This window comes from Rhinopithecus bieti, unplaced genomic scaffold (genome assembly GCF_001698545.2).
Source record: "Rhinopithecus bieti isolate Rb0 unplaced genomic scaffold, ASM169854v2 scaffold_11938, whole genome shotgun sequence".
Lineage (NCBI taxonomy): Eukaryota > Metazoa > Chordata > Mammalia > Primates > Cercopithecidae > Rhinopithecus > Rhinopithecus bieti.
Genome location: NW_016806961.1, coordinates 716,707 through 733,831, shown reverse-complemented (window position 1 = coordinate 733,831; position 17,125 = coordinate 716,707). Strand labels below are relative to the sequence as shown.

The following is a 17,125-nucleotide window of genomic DNA, read 5'->3' as shown; positions in this document are numbered from 1 at the left end:
CACCGCGCCCGGCCGTTATTCCTAAAAATATTTGCTAAGTGCCCACATACATCAAGCTATTTTGATGGGAGCCTGCTATCTAGGAGTTTGGAATTTAAAACAATATTGGTCTATATAAAAAGAGTTTCTTGCACCTGGAAAAAAAAAATCAGACTATGTTCAGAAATTTATGTAAGTCTGCAGATGGAGGGGAGTATAAAGAGGGGTCACTGGGAAAGAAAGAAACAGAGACAGAGAAAGGGAGAAAACTCACTTCTGCCTAGATTTCAGAGGATGTATGGAAATGCCTGGATGTCCAGGCATAAGTTTGCTGCAGGAGTGGAGCCCTCAAAAAGAATTTCTGCTAGGGCAGTGTGGAAGGGAAATGTGAGATCAGAGCCTCACACAGAGTCCCCACTGGGGCACTGCCTAGTGGAGCTATGAGAAGAGGGCCACTGTCCTCCAGACCCCAGAATGGTAGATCCTCCAATAGCTTGCACCATGCACCTGGTGCAACCCACAACACTCAACACCAGCCATGGAAGCAGCCAGGGCGGGGACTATACCCTGCAAAGCCACACAGGCAGAGCTGCCCAAGGCCATGGGAGCCCACCTCTTGCATCAGTATGACCTGGATGTGAGACATGGAGTCAAAGGAGATTATTTTGAAACTTTAAGATTTAATGACTGCCCTATTGGATTTTGGACTTGCATCCTTTGTTTTGGTCAATTTCTCCCATTTAGAATGGGTGTATTTACTCAACGCCTGTACTCCCATTGTATCTAGGAAGAGACTTACTTGCTTTTGATTTTACAGGCTCATAGGCAGAAGGGACTTGCCTTGTCTTTGATGAAACTTTGGATCTGGACTTTGGGGTTAATGCTGGATGAGTTAAGACTTCAGGTGACTGTTGTTGAAAGTGCATGATTTTTGTGTCTTGAAATATGAGGACATGAAATTTGTGAGGGACCGTGGGTGGAATGTTATGGTTTAGCTGTGTGCTCACCCAAATCTCATCTTGAATTGCAGTTTCCATAAGCCCCACCTGTCATGGGAGGGACCTGGTGGGAGGTAATTGAATCATAGGGGTGGTTTCCCCCATGCTGTTTTCATCATAGTGAGTTCTCACGACATACGATGGTTTTATGAGGGGCTCTTCCCCAATTCACTTGGCACTTATTCTCTCTCCTGCTGTCCTGTGAAGAGGTGCTTTCCACCATGATTGTAAGTTTCCTGAGGCTTCCCCAGCCATGTGGAGCTGTGAGTCAATTAAATCTCTTTTATTATAAAGTACCCACCCTCAGATATTTCTTTATAACAGCATGAGAATGGACTAATACAGCCCATTAGCAGTCACTACTCATCCCCACAACCCCTGACAATCTCTAATCTACTGTCTATCTCTACAGATTTACTTATTCTGGATATTTCTTATAAATGGAATCATACAATATGTGATCTTTCATATATGTCCTCTTTCACTTAGCATCATGTTTTCAGGGTTCATCCATGTTGTAGCATTAATCAGTACTTCCTTCTTTTTTTTTTTTTTTTTATGTTCCAAATGTGATGGGTTTATTTTATTTTACTCTGATGCGAAACCAAAGATTCCACTATAGCACAGAGACCAATATATTACAATGTCATGAAAAAATGGTGTGGGACATGCAGGACGTGATGTACAAACTGGAGGGTCAGATCGTCTCCTCTAACATGACACTACACTGTCGCTGAGGAACACATTTAATAACACTGCAGAACTGAACTGAAATGTGGCACAAACATGACAACTTCCAGGCATGCCTTCAAGCGCCTCCCTCAGGAGGGATTCGCAACCCCTAGACTTCAGTGTGGGGAGGATTACAATTCTTTGGAAGAATAAAAAGTTCACACTTTTGAAATTCACAGAAGAATTTTAAGGCCAAAACACAGTGGGTTCATTTCTCTTCACTTCCAGGGACAAATCTGATGCTTTCCTCAAACCACATTAAGCTTCCAGTTCAAATCCCAAGCCAACCTTGTGACCTCCTGCACTGAAGTTCTTCCCATCGATTAAAGCTGATAAAGTCAATTTGACTCCTGGTCGAAGGGTCTGAGTATAACCCAGTCCAATCAGGCTGGCATTATTTACTTTAGCAGAGAGAGAAGTTCTACAATCCAGCTTGTACTTAGCAGCAATGCCAAAACGGGTGTTGTTACTCCCAGCCGTCCAAGCAAGGTTTATGGATGTTTCAATCTTCTCATTAACCTTCTGGTAGATAGAACCTCCGAACTCAGTGCCATCGTTCACATGTGTGTGCAGCTGGAAGTCCGCAGCCTTGTAACCCAGGGCGAAATTATTCTGTGACAGTTTGGATTTGGCTGTGTCAAAACTCATCTGATAGCCAGCAAGCCACCCTTCGAAAGCCAACACAGCCCAGCCATAGATGGTTGGTCCAGAAAAATCTATATCAACATTACTGCCAACACTAAAACAATCCCGTTTATAGGAGACCTTCAATTTCCCACTCTTCTTTCCTGTGTTCGGTACAAATATGGTATCAAGAGTCAGTTTCAACCCTTCAGCCAACTTATTCTCCCAAGAGATTTCTGTCCCTAGAGTATTGTCCGTGTTCCATTTTGGGGTGAAGGTAAGTCCATAGTTACAGACCTTATATTTGGTTTCTAGGTTGCCTGATGCTTTCCCTGTATCAGTGTAAGCATGACCAGAAGTAGAAAATTCCACTCCACTACAAGACTTGGTTTTCAGGTCTATCTTGACCATGCCAAAGCCATATCCTTTGTTGAAGACATCCTTAGCAGGCTTTCCTAGGTCACAGTAAGTTGGTGTGTTACACATATCTTAGAAAAATCTCTCTCAGGCTCTTATGAAACCAAAGACCTCCACCCCGAGGGCCTGTCTCCACTCCGCCCGGGCAACGCTGAAGGTCCAGTACTTCCTTCTTTTTAAGGCTGAATAATATTCTATTGTATGGATATTCCATATTGTGTTTTTCTGTTCATTCATTGATGGACATTGGGTTGATTCCATTTTTTGGCTCTTAAAAATATGCTGCTAGGAATATTCATGAACAACTTTTTTGTGTGAACTTATGTTTTCAACTTTCTTAAGGGTAGAGCTAGGAGTGGAATTGTTGGGTGGTATGATAACGATATGTTTAACTTGTTGAGGAACTGCTAGACCATTTCCAAAGCACCCACACAATTTTGCAATCCCACCATCCCTGTACAAGGGTTCCAGTTTCTCTGTATCCTTAATAACACATGTTATTATCTTTTTTATTGTGGCTATCCCAGTAGGTGCAAAGTAGTATCTTTTTGAGGTTTTGATTTGCATTTCTCTAGTGACTAATGATATTGAGCATTTCCTGTGCTTACTGGCAATTTGTATTCTTCAAAGAAATGTCCATTTAGAGACTTTGCCTCTCTTTAAGTGGGTTGTCTTTTTATTGTTGAGTTTAAGATATATATGTGTGTGTGTATATATACACACATACACACACACATATATATATACTAGACACAAATACTTCATAAATATGTGAATTGCAAATATTTTCTCTCCTTTTTGTGGATTTTCTGGCCCTTGCTTCTTTCACTGTTTTGTGAACCTTAGAGGTCTGTTTATGTATCCCAGAGTTTTTCACAAAACTGCTTTCCATTTTACTTGTAGTTTCTCCTTTGGCCCCAACATGTACACTGGGTGGGGTACAGATTCAAAGGCAAACATCATGTTGGGCCAGGCTCTGAACTCAACTCTTAAGTCTGAATCCCAGCTCTGCTCTTATCCTAACTTCTCTGAGACTAGGTTTTCCCACCTATACAATGGGAATATTAATATCAACCTCTCTGCACAGTTTTCAAAACTAAGTGAGATAATGCTGGGCCCCTTTACTGCCATCATCTCATTTAAGCCTCACAACCAAACTGTTCATAGATATTCTTTTCTTTTCTTTTCTTTTTTTTTTTTTTTTTTGTTTGAGACAGAGTCTCGCTCTGTCACCCCGGCTGGAGTGCGGTGGTGTGGTCTTGGCTCACTGCAACCTCTGCCTCCCGGGTTCAAGTGATTCTCCTGCGTCAGCCTCCTGAGTAGCTGCCACTATAGGCATGTGCCACCATGCCTGGCTACTTTTTTGTATTTTTAGTAGAGATGGGGTTTCACCGTGTTAGCCAGGATGGTCTCAATCTCCTGACCCTGTGATTCCCCCATCTTGGACTCCCAAAGTGCTGAGATTATAGGTGTGAGCCACTGTGCCCAGCCCTGTGCATAAATATTCTTATTCCCGTTTTACAAATGAGGAGGCCAGGTGCGGTGGCTCACACCTGTAATCCCAGCACTTTGGGAGGCCAAGGCAGGTGGATTGCTTGAGCTCAGGAGTTCCAGACCAGTCTCGGCAATGTGGCAAAATCCCGTCTTCAAAAAATACAAAATATTGGCCAGACACGGTGGCTCACACCTGTAATCCCAGCACTTTGGGAGGCCGAGGCGGGTGGATCACAAGGTCAGGAGATGGAGACCATCCTGGCTAACATGGTGAAACCCTGTCTCTACTAAAAATACAATAACAAAATTAGCCGAGTGTGGTGGCGAGCGCTTGTAATCCCAGCTACTCGGAAGGCTGAGGTGGGAAAATGGCGTGAACTCAGGAGACGGAACTTGCAGTGAGCCGAGATCGCGCCACTGCACTCCAGCCTGGGCGACAGAGCGAGACTCCCTCTCAAAAAACAAAACCAAAAAAATTAGCCAGGCCTGGTAGTGTGTGCCTGTAGTCCCAGGTGTTTGGGAGACTGAGGTGGGAGGATCACTAAAGCACAGGACGTCAAGGCTGCAGTGAGCCGTCATCGCACCACTGCATTCCAGGTGATGTAATGAGACCCTGTCTCAAAAAAAAAAAAGAGGAAAACTAAGGGTTTTTTTGTTTTTGTTTTTGTTTTATTATTATTATACTTTAAGTTCTAGGGTACATGCGCACAACGTGCAGGTTTGTTATATAGGTATACATGTGCCATGTTGGTTTGCTGCACCCATCAACTCATCATTTACTTTAGGTATTTCTCCTAATGCCATGCCTCCCCCAGGCTCCAGCCCCACAGGCCAGTGGTGTGATGTTCCCCACTCTGTGGTCCAAGTGTTCTCATTGTTCAATTTCCACCTATGAGTGAGAACATGTGGTGTTTGGTTTCTGACTTTGTGATAGTTTGCTGAGAATAGATGGTTTCAAGCTTCATCCATGTCCTTCAAAGGATATAACTCATCCTTTTGTATGGTTGCATAGCATTCGTGGTGTAATAATGTGCCACAATTTTCTTATCGACTATCATTGAGGACATTTGAATTGGTTCCAAGTCTTTGCCTTATTGGTGAATAGTGCGCAATAAACAATACATGTGCATGTTCTTATAGTAGCATGAATTTATATCCTTTGGTATATACCCAGTAATGGGATTGCTGGGATCAAATGGTATTTCTAGTTCTAGATCCCTTGAGGAATCACCACACTGTCTTCCACAATGGCTGACTAATTTAACTCCCACTAACAGTGTAAAAGCCGTTCCTTTTTCTCCATATTCTTCCAGCATCTGTTGTTTTCTGACTTTTTTAATAAGTTGCCATTCTAACTGGTGTGAGATGGTAATCTCACTGGGTTTTAATTTGCATTTCTCCTGATGACCTGATGATGAGCCATTTTTCATGTGTCTGTTTGCTGCATAAATGTCTTCTTTTGAGAAGCGTCTGCTCATCTCCTTTGCCCATTTTTTGATGGGATTGTTTATTTCTTGTAAATTTGTTTAAGTTCTTTGTAGATTCTAGACATTAGCCCTTGTCAGGTGGAGAGATTGCAAAAATTTTCTCCCATTATGTAGGTTGTCTATTCATTCTGATGGTAGTTTCTTTTGCCATGCAGAAACTCTTTAGTTTAATTAGATCCCATTTGTCTATTTTGGCTTTTGTTGCCATTGCTTTGGTGTTTTAGTCATGAAGTCCTTGCCCATGCCTATGTCCTGAATGGTATTGCCTAGGTTTTCTTCTAGGGTTTTATGGTTTTGGGTCTAACATTTAAGTCTTTAATCCATCTTGAATTAATTTTTGTATAAGGTGTGAGGCAGGGATCCAGTTTCAGCTTTCTACATATGGCTAGCCAGAGGAAAACTAAGTTTTATAGCCTTCCCTATAAGGCTTGATTTTCCTTTGGGTTCAGCTGCTGTTATTATATTAAAGAACCATATATCTAGTTTATAACATTGTCTGTAATAAAATGGGGCATGGTGCAATTTACATACACATACACTAATATTGGCAGCTGCGGATGGGAGGGGGTAGTTTCCACGTAAAAGAAAATCATCAGTAAATTTGTAGTATCAAATGAAGACCAAACAGTCTACCAGTTGCTCCCTACCATAAGGTTCTGTCTTATTTCCTTCATAGCACTTCTCCCTGCCTGAAAGTTTTTAATGATATGTTTGAGTGCTAATGGTATGGCTCCTTCAACTCTTCAAAGGCAGGGATCTTGTCAGCCTGACCATACATGGCTGGCGTTCCCAGTTCTTACAACAGTACCAGTAGGTAGTAGTGGCTTAATAAGTGTCTAATGAATGAATAAATACATAGGAAAAATGTCATACAATGTTTTAGTTGCCAAGAAATGTCACATTAGACCTACTCTTTGCCTTCTGATGGCTGAAAATATACAATAGTTCCCATTTATTAACTGTTAGTTATGCGCCAAGCACTATGCTAAGAGCTTTTGGTGTATTCATCCATTCAAGCTGCCAGGAAATTCCATTAAGTAAGTACTTTTTAAAAAAATCACCATCCCCATTTACAGAAGCAGAGAATACAGTACAGACAATTAGTTGACTTGCTCATGATTCTGCAAGTAGGTAGCAAAACTGGGATGGAACCCAGACAGACTGGCTCAGAGCCCACACCTTCAACCTCCATGATGTAATGTCTTTCAGTATTAGAAAAAAAAAAACCTTAACCCCCAAGATGTTGGTTATGGTTCCTGAATTTCAATCTCATGGAAAATTCTCCACTTTATAAAACAATTGGTGGATACCACTATAGCTCTTGCCTTTGGGAAACCCAAGATCCAAATTAAGTCCAGTGTACAGGACTCTTGCATAAAATCAACTGAAAGCTAAAAAATTAATCTAGTCTTTCAGATCTGTAGACCATCTGATTTTTTAGTAGTGTGGAGGACAAAAAAAAGATTCAGGTAACAAAATTAGTCCTTTTAGGATCATAGAAATGGATCTTCAACTGTTTCATCAACCAAGAATTCTTTTTACATACCAGTCATCATCAACTGTCCAAATGGCTAGATATTTGGGCAAATTCCTAAGAAGCCTGTTTAAATAATAATAACAATAAAAAAAGCAGGGCTACAGGTTGGAAAATGAAAACCTGGCTGTATGAATTTTTTCTTTTTTATCAGGAATATATATTAAAGGAATGCTAGGTGTCAGACCCTCCATTAGGCACTGGAGCAATGAATACAATGAGATATGCTCTGCATCTTCACGGAGCTCACAGTCAGGTGGCAGAACAAACACTCAAAAGTCGACAGGCCACTGAATCAAATGACTGTGACTTGCGTCAAGAGTCACGAAGGAAATAAACCAGGAACTGAGTCATAACCTACTGACTATGGTCACAGTACCTACTTAAGATGTGGGGACCTGGCTGAATAAAGTGGCTCATGCCTGTAATCCCAGCACTTTAGGAGGCTGAGGCAAGATGATCACTTGAGCACAAGAGTCTGAGACCAGCCTGGGCAACATAGCAAGACCCTGTCTCTACCAGAAAATGAAAAAATCAGTCGGGCGTGGTGGCATGCACCTGTGGTCCCAGCTATTCTGGAGGCTGAGGCTGGAGAACTGTTTGAGCCCAAGAGTTTGAGGCTGCAGTGAGCTATGATTGCACCACTGGGCAACAGAGTAAAACCTTGTCTCAAAAAATAAAAAATGAAGAGATGAGGAGACCTGAGAAGGCTGCCCTGAAGGTGCTAACATGTCAGCCAAGACCAGAATGAGGAGATGCTGGCCACATGAGACAGAGAGAGAAGAGGGCCACAAGTAGAGAGGAGACGACTTGGACACAGACAGGGGGCAGGAAACGGGGAGACAGTGAGCAAGGGAAAAGGCTCCAAATGAGATGAGAGAGGCTGCAGGGGCCACCCATGCAGGGTTGGGAAGGGCAGAATGAAGAATGTGAGCTTCTCCCGGGAAATAGGGGACAATGGAAGCCTTTAGAGCGGAGGAAGCACAATGTTCCAATCCCATGTACCCACCAGTAATCCCAGCACTTTGGGAGGCTGAGGCTGGCGGATCACCTGTGGTCAGGAGTTCAAGACCAGCCTGGCCAACATGTGAAAGCCCTTCTCTACAATAAAAAAAAAAAAAAAAAAAAAAATTAACTGCGCATGGTGGCGTACATCTGTAATCCCAACTACTTGGCAGGCTGAGGTGGGAGAATTGCTTGAACGTGGGAGGTGGAGGCTGCAGTGAGCCAAGATTGCACCACGGCACTCCAGCCTGGGTGAGAGAGTGAGACTCCATCTCAAAGGGAGGGGGGGCAAAACAAAAGAAAATGAATTTTTGACAGTGAAATTAGTAGCACAGCTTAGATATACCTGCCCTATTTTCTCTATCAGTAACCAAATTTTTATTAAATTTAAGTCAAGTCATCTACCCAGTGCTATAAATCAAACAGTGCATCAAATCTTGCTCTTAAGTTCTTTGGGGCATAATAAAATAGTTATCCTAAGGGCTTTGTGGATGGATGCACTAACTTTTGCTTACATTTGTAGTCTCCTTAGAAAGTTGCCTTTGAACACAGAAACACTGTTTGACTATTGATGTCCCTCTTTCTGAGTCTCAGTTTTCTCATCTGTAAAATGGGGGATAAGATTACTTTTATCTCCATGGGGGCTATTGTAAGGAACCAATTATATGATGCACATATAGTGGTTAGTCCAGGACGTGGCACAGAATAAATATTCAATAAAGATTATTATTTTAATATGATGATTCATTATTATGACTAATATAGCTCCTGGTTTCCCCTCTGGCCTTATCTCATCTCTCTCTCCTCTCTCCTCTCTTTTCTTTCCTTTCTTGTCTCCTTTCCTCTCTCTTTCACTCCTACAGCTCAGCCACACTGCATTTTGGGGGAATCTTCAATAAAAAATTGGTTTCCCCCCTCCAGACCTTTGCACTTGCCATCCTCCCTGCCAGGCATCCTCTCCCCACTGCTCTCTGCAGGTCTGGCTTCTTCTCAAGCCTTCAGGTCTCAGTCTACCTGCTTTCTGCTAAAACAATCTCCCTCCTACACCTTACTTTCTTTGCCTTAATAATATTATGTATTTACCTTATTTATTTGCATGTTTGTTTATTTTTTATCTCCACCAGAAAGTAAGCCCCATGAGGGCAGGGAGCAGTGCCAGGCACACAGGTGATACTCAAGAAGTAGGTTTCAAATGAATGAACTAATGAATGGCTGTCCATCTAGGACAGTGGTTCTCAATTCTGGCTGCCCCTCAGAATAACCTGAAAAGCTCTCAAAAAAAAATCCAACGCTGGGGTCCCACCCCCAGAGAGCCTGATTCAGTTGGTTTGGGAAGGAACTTGGGTATAGGAATTTTTTAAGCCTCCCACACTGAGTAATTCTAAGGTGCAGCTAGAATTGGGAACCATGAATATAGGGAGATATAAAAATATAACTTTGGAGAGTTTCATCTCCAGTCTACACTGGCAGCAATCCCATAGGTACTGCTGTCTCATCCAGGGTATCATGTGAGATGTACCAAGAGTGCTGATCTAAAGACCAGAAGGAAAGGACAAAGTACTTTCCACATTTTCCTGGCTTAGGGCATTGGAGTAGCTTTGCAGTTTGGTGTGAAGTGTCATGAATTCCTAGAACATTAGACCTATCAGTATTCAGTGCCAGTTATCAAAATTTATGGGGTTACTTTGGACTCTTTTTCTTTGAGGTGTGGATGCCAGGAGTTGCCTGTGCCTTCTGACAGGTGCCTGGGCGTCTCTACTGCACAGCTTCATGACTGTCTTGCTGTCCCCCACAGCAACCTTTTTGAGGTTCAGCATAGAAACGGTCACCCTCACTTCTGACTCCTGACAACTTTCCTCCCGGGAGTATTTAGGTATCATGAGTCCATTCAGGGAAGGCATGTATAAATAAGTTTCAAATAACCAGCTGCAGTGACCATGAGATCATTAGCATATACTACAGAAGACAGGAACTTGCTCACTCTTCTGTCAAAGTGTGGCCTTCACTGGTTCAAGGCATCCAGTCAAGACCTGAACACTGTTATTCCATTTTGCCAACATGAGCCTAGGCCCCTAGCAAAGAGAAGAGTCACTGAAGGAGACTCCTGCATGCCTTATAAAATATGTGATGAGAACCCATGTGTTCTATATTCTAAGAGTGAAGTGTCATGAATTCTTAGAACGTTCGACTATGCTCTTGTTCTATATTCTAAGATCCATTTGTATCGCAGAGGAAAATTAAAACCAGAAAGAAACTAAAGTCCCTTCTTTTTAAAATACTTTGCAGGAAGAAGAGAGACAGCAACTAACTGGCTACTTAGCACACTGAAATAATGGTGGTTGGTTTATGAAATGATGAGCTCTATAGCTTAGAAAAGAACTCGGTAATGTCCAAACACCACAAATATAAGTGAACAGACAATGGACCTGGAGGAAAGGTGTGACTTGCAAGGCGTCACAGGGGGAGTTTCTCTGTGGTGATGGAGCATTTCTGTTTCCTGATTGTAGTCATGGTTATCAAAATCTACATGGGTGATATTGTTTGACTGTGTCCCCACCCAAATCTCAGTCTTGAATTGTAGCTCCCATAATCCCCACGTGTCATGGGAGGAACCCAGTGGGAGGTAATTGAATCATGGGGCCAATTTCCCCCATGCTATTCTTGTGATAGTGAATGAGTTCTCACAAGATCTGATGGTTTTGTAAGGAGCTTCCCCCTTCGCTCAACACTCATTCTTCTCTCTCTTGCCACCATGTGAATGACATGTTTGCTTCTCCTTCTGCCATGATTATAAGTTTCCTGAGGCCTCCTCAGCCCTGTGAAACTATGAGTCAATTAAACCTCTTTCCTTTATAAATTACCTGGTCTCAGGTATATCTTTATTAGCAGCATGAGAACAGACAGTTACAGTAAATTGGTACCATGGAGAGTGGGAAGCTACTGTAAAGATACCAGAAAATGTGGAAGCAACTTTGGAACTGGGTAACAGGCAGAGGTTGGAACAGTTTGGAGGGCTCAGAAGAAGAAAATGTGGGAAAAATTGGAACTTCCTAGAGACTTGGAGGCCTCAGAAGACAGGAAGATGTGGGAAAGTTTAGAACTTCTGAGAGACTTGTTGAATGGCTTTGACCAAAATGCTGATAGTCATATGGACAATGAAGTCCAGGCTAAGGTGGTCTCAGATGGAGATGGGGAACTTGTTGGGAACTAGAGTAAAGGTCACTCTTGCTATGCAAATGGACTGGCAACATTTTGCCCCTGCCCCAGAGATCTATGGAACATTGAACTTGAGATAGATGATTTAGGGTATCTGGCAGAAGAAATTTCTACATGGCAAAGCATTCAAGAGGGAGCAGATCATAAAAGTTTGAAAAATGTGCAGCCTGATGATGTGATAGAAGAGAAAATCCCGGCCGGGCGTGGTGGCTCACGCCTGTAATCCCAACACTCTGAGAGGCCAAGATGGGCGAATTACCTGAGGTCAGGAGTTTGAGACCAGCCTGACCAAAATAGAGAAACCCTGTCCCTACTAAAAATACAAAATTAGCCAGGTGTGGTGGCACATGCCTGTAATCCCAGCTACTTGGGAGGCTGAGGCAGGAGAATCACTTGAATCCAGGAGGTGGAGGTTGCAGTGAGCCAAGATCACACCATTGCACTCCAACCTGGGCAACAAGAGCAAAATCCCATCTCAAAAAAAAGAAAGAAAGAAAGAAACCCCATTTTCTCTGGAGAAATTCAAGCCAGCTGCAGAAATTTGCATTTGCATAAGTAACAAGGAACCAAATGTTAATCACCAAGACAATGGGAAAAATGTCTCCAGGGCATGTTAGAGACCTTCAAGGCAGCACCTCCCATCACAGGTCTGGAGGCCTAGGAGGGAAAAATGGTTTCATGGGCCAGGCCCAGGGCCCCACTGCTGTGTGCAGCCTCTGGACATGGTGCCCTGCATCCCAGCTGTTTCAGCCCCAACCGTGGCTAAAAGGAGCCAAAGTACAGCTTGGACCATTGCCTCAGAGGGCGCAAGTCCCAAATCTTGGCAGCTTCCACATGGTGTTAGTCCTGAGGGTGTGCAGAAGACAATAATTGAGGTTTGGGAACCTCCACCTAGATTTCAGAGGATGTATGGAAATGCCTGGATGTCCAGGCATAAACTTGCTACAGGGGCAGAGCCCTCATGGAAAACCTCTGCTAGGGAAGTATGGAAGGGAAATATGCAATAGTAGCCTCCACACAAGGTCCCCACTGGGGCACTGCCTAGTGGAACTGTGAGAAGAGGGCCACCGTCCTCCAGAACCCAGAATGGTAGATCCATCAACAGCTTGCACCATGCACCTGGAAAAGCTGCAGGCACTGAACGCCAGCATGTGAAAGCAGCTAGGGAGGGGGGCTGTACCCTGCAAAGCCACAGGAGTGGAGCTGCCCAAGGCCATGGGAACCCACCTCTTGCATCAGTGTGACCTGGATGTGAGACATGGAGTCAAAGGGGATCATTTTGGAAATTTAAGGTTTAATGACTGCCCTATTGGATTTAGGACTTGCACGGGGCCTGTAGCCACTTTGTTTTGGCCAATTTCTCCCTTTTGGAGCAGATGTATTTGCCCAATGCCTGTACCCGCATTGTATCTAGGAAGTGACTAACTTGCTTTTGGTTTTGCAAGGTCATAGGAGGAAGTGACTTGTCTTCTCTCAGATGAGACCTTGGACTTGGACTTTTGGGTTAATGCTGGAATGAACTGAGACTTAGGCGGACTGTTGGAAAGGCATGATTGTGTCTTGACATGTGAGGACACAAGATTTGAGAGGGGCCAGGAGTGCAATTATATGGTTTGGTGGTGTCCTCACCCAAATCTCATCTTTGATTGTAGTTCTCATAATCCCCACATGTCATGGGAGGGACCTGGTAGGAAGTAACTGAATCATGTGGCCAGTTTCCCCCATGCTATTCATGTGATAGCGAGTAAGTTCTCATGAGATCTGATGGTTTTGTAAGGGGCTTCCTCCTTCACTCGGCACTCATTCTTCCCTCTCCTGCTGCTGTGTGAAGAAGGACGCATTTCCTTCCCTTTCCACCACGATTGTAAGTTTCCTGAGGCCTCCCCAGCCATGCTGAACTGTGAGTCAATTAAACCACTTTCCTTTATAAATTGCCCAGTCTCAAGTATGTCTTTATTAGCAGCATGAGAATGGACTAATACAACGGGACAAAATTCCATAAAAACATAAACATATGAAAAAAGAGCAGGCTAGGCATGGTGGCTCGTGTCTGTAATACTAACACTTTGGGAGGCTGAGGCAGGCAGATAATTTGAGCTCTGAAGTTCAAGACCAGCCTGGGCAACATGGCAAAACCTCATCTCTACAAAAAATACAAAAGTTACCTGGGAGTGGTAGCACTCACCTGTAGTCTCAGATACTTGGGAGGCTGAGGTGGGAAGATCACTTCAGTCAGGGAAGTTGAAGTTGCAGTGAGCCAACATCATGCCATTGCACTCCAGCCTGGGTGACAGAGCAAAACCCTGTCTCAAGAAAAAAAAAAAAACACTGGCATTGGTACAAATCTATTCACTCAGGATTTATATTAATATAATATCACTATAATCATAGTTTTTTAAAGACAGACCAGGAGAAAGTGGGAGAAAATTTTGCAAAATATGTCACAGGTCAAGGAATATTATTCAGTTATTCAGTACAGTTGCCACTAATCACATATGACAATGGAGTGCTTGAAAAATGGCTCATACCACAGCTTTGAATAATATTTTGGCATGTTGGATTGAATAAAATGTATATTATTGAAGTTAATTTCACTTACTTATTTTTACTTTTTTGATGTGGTTACTAGAAAATTTAAAATCACCTGTGTGTCTCCCATTATATTTCTATTGCACAGTGCTGGTCCACAATATGTAAAATTTCCCACAGCTCAGTAAGAAAAGACAAACCAATAGAAAGCTGGACAAAGGGTATGGGTACCAAACTCATCAAGAAGAAACACATAAGATCAATAAATATTCATTTATACATACATTTGTTAATTCAACACATACTTATTGATCTCCTTCTATGTTCCAGGCACTGTGTGGGTCACCAGGGAGAGCTGGCCAGTTTTAGATAAGCTGGTCTGAAAAGTCCTCTGTAAGAAGATAACATTGGAGCTAAGATCTGAAGTGTGAAGAGATGGCTCAACCTCGCCATTAATTAATTGAATTTTATCTTGAGATTCTTTTTCACCCATTAGAATGTGGAAAAAGAGATTGATAATATACAGTATTGGCAATGATGTTGGGGAAAGAACACTTAAATACAATTAGCGGGAGCATAGATTTGGATAACCTTTTTGCAGGGCAATTTGGTTCTATCACTCCAAATGTAAATCCATATACTGTTTGACTGAACAATTCCATTCCTAGAAATTCACCAAAAGCAAAGGCTCAAACATATGAAAATGTATGAATTAGAATGTCCACTACAGCATATTATGCAATCTCAACAAATTTTAAATAACAAAATATCTATAGTTATAGTTACAAGTGAGGCATGAGCATTTAAATGAACTAGTAGGAAGACCTTAAAACTAAGACAGCCATACTCACTAGAGCGTCCACTACAGCATATTATGCAATCTCAATAAATTTTAAATAACTAAATGTCTATAGTTATAGTTATAGGTGAGGTATGAGCATTTAAATGAACTAGGAGGAAGCCCTTAAAAAGAATAGGACAACCATACTCATAATGTTTACAGAACTCACAATGTTTCTATAAGTTTGAAGCTATTTGAAAATAAAAAGTTACAAAGAAAAGATTGCACCATAACAAATCAAGACGTTCCCCAAGAATACAAGGATCATGTAACATCAGGAAGTCTGTCAATATAACTCATTATTTTAATCATGAATGGGGAAAGAAAACAAGAATAAAACAGACTTGGACACGCTAGCTTGGGAAGTTGCCCACCCCATATTAAATGGAAAAAAAGCAAATTGCAGAACAAATGTTGTATGATACTGTTTGCATTTTTATATTTTTTATTTTTTCAGATACAGGGTCTTGCTCTGTCACCCAGGCTACAGTGCAGTGGCTCAACCATAGCTCACTGTAATCTCAGACTCCTGCACTCAAGCAATCCTCTTGCCTCAGCCTCCTGAGTAGCTGGGATTACAGGTACATGCCACCATATCTGGCTTTTTTTTTTCTTTTAAACAGCATCTTGCTCTGTCACCCAGGCTGGAGTGCAGTGGCACAATCATAGCTCACTGCAACCTTGGACACTGGGACTCAAGCAATCCTCCCATCTCAGCATCCCCAAGAAGCTGGGATTACAAGTACGTGCCACCACGCCAGCTAATTTTTTGTAGATACAGGATCTTCCTATCTTGCCCAGGTTGGTCTTGACCTCCTGGACTCAAGTGATCCTCTTGCCCTGGCCTCCCAAAGTGTTGGGATTACAGGTATGAATCACTGTTCCTGGCATCCAGCTAATTTTTAAAATTTTTTTGTAGAGACAAGGGTCTTGCTATGTTGCCCAGGCTGGTCTTGAACTCCTGGATTCAAGTGATCCTCTTGCCTCAGCCTCCCAAAGTGCTGAGATTAGAGGTATGAGCCACTGCACCTGGCCTATTCATATTCTTAAAACAAAGAGAGAAAAAAAAAAAAACGCAAACTCCTGTGTGTCTGTGCCTGTCTGTGTGTGTGTGTACAATCACTGTACCAAACTAGCCACGTGACTGGGCAAATTGCTTTGACTTCTTTGTGCCTCAGTTTTCCCATCTGTAAAATGGAAACCACAAAGCACCTAGCTCATAGTGTTGTGAGGACCAATCCAATCATTCTTGAAAAACATTTAATATAGTGCCTGGCATATACTAAATGCCTCATAAATATTATCTGTTATCATTGTTATTTTGTCAAAGAAAGACTGAAGGCCAAAACATTTAGAGGAGAAAAGATTTTACTTCAAAAGAAATGCAAGAGAATCCACCTTCAAAAAGACCAGCTAGCCAAAGCAAAACACAAATATTTAAAAGAAAACAGATGCAAAGCTGCCAAGGTGACCAAGTTGTTTTATATTAATCTGTTCCTGGAAAACAAAACAGTGTCTTTCTGAACGTATTACAGTATCCACAAAGGAGGTAACCTGTGTTTAGACATCATAGTTGCAAAAGGTAGGGATGAAGCTGTCTTTGCCAAGATTTATGGGAAGTACTCAAGGTTTTAATATTTGAGGGATCAGGACTAGACAGACTGGCTCTGCCATTCTTGGTTTTCTCAGGGTGAAAATTGCTGTTTCTCTCTCCTGACTGTGATACATGATGTGCTTAGTCATAAAGGAAGCAGGTGAAAGTGTCAGTTTTCTTTTCATATTATTCATGGGGGGAAAAGTCTAGAAGCAGATGCACCACACTGCTAATAAGGGTTATCTCTGGGAAATAAGATTAGGGAAAGAGCTTTACTATTGACTGTATGTGCTTCTGTAGCATTCAAATGTTTCACATGTTCACAAATTGCATTATTAATTTTTAAAAGAACAAATAAGATCATGCAAATGTTGAGTATCTAAAGCCGCCCCATTTCTTCCTAGTTCTTCCACACCAGATGGAGTAGTTTACATTCTAAGCTCTTCAGAAAAAGATTTATAAACCACGCATTTTCTCTAAAATCCATTTCCACTGCTTCAGTCTGTCGCATCTGCCAGGTGAACCTCAGTATAAAATTCCAATTAAAAGAGGAAAAGAATTACAGCTGACATGTTGGGGAGGCAGGCAAAGAATTCTTTCCGCTTCACTGTTAGTTCTCTACCCTTAAGCCCGAGACCCCCCAGCCATGGAAGTCCTTCACAATGAAATCTCAGA

The 17,125-nt window shown here is 42.2% G+C and overlaps 1 protein-coding gene and 1 pseudogene across 2 annotated transcripts in view; one reads left to right on the top strand and one right to left on the bottom strand.

Moving 5' to 3' along the window:
• Positions 1-17,125, top strand: part of TMEM233 (transmembrane protein 233) — a 48,871-nt gene that overhangs the window by 12,178 nt on the left and 19,568 nt on the right. The window lies entirely within an intron of this gene.
• Positions 1,519-2,905, bottom strand: LOC108534009 (voltage-dependent anion-selective channel protein 3 pseudogene; annotated as a pseudogene). Its single transcript, XR_001886864.1, has one exon. The product of XR_001886864.1 is annotated as a voltage-dependent anion-selective channel protein 3 pseudogene (transcript).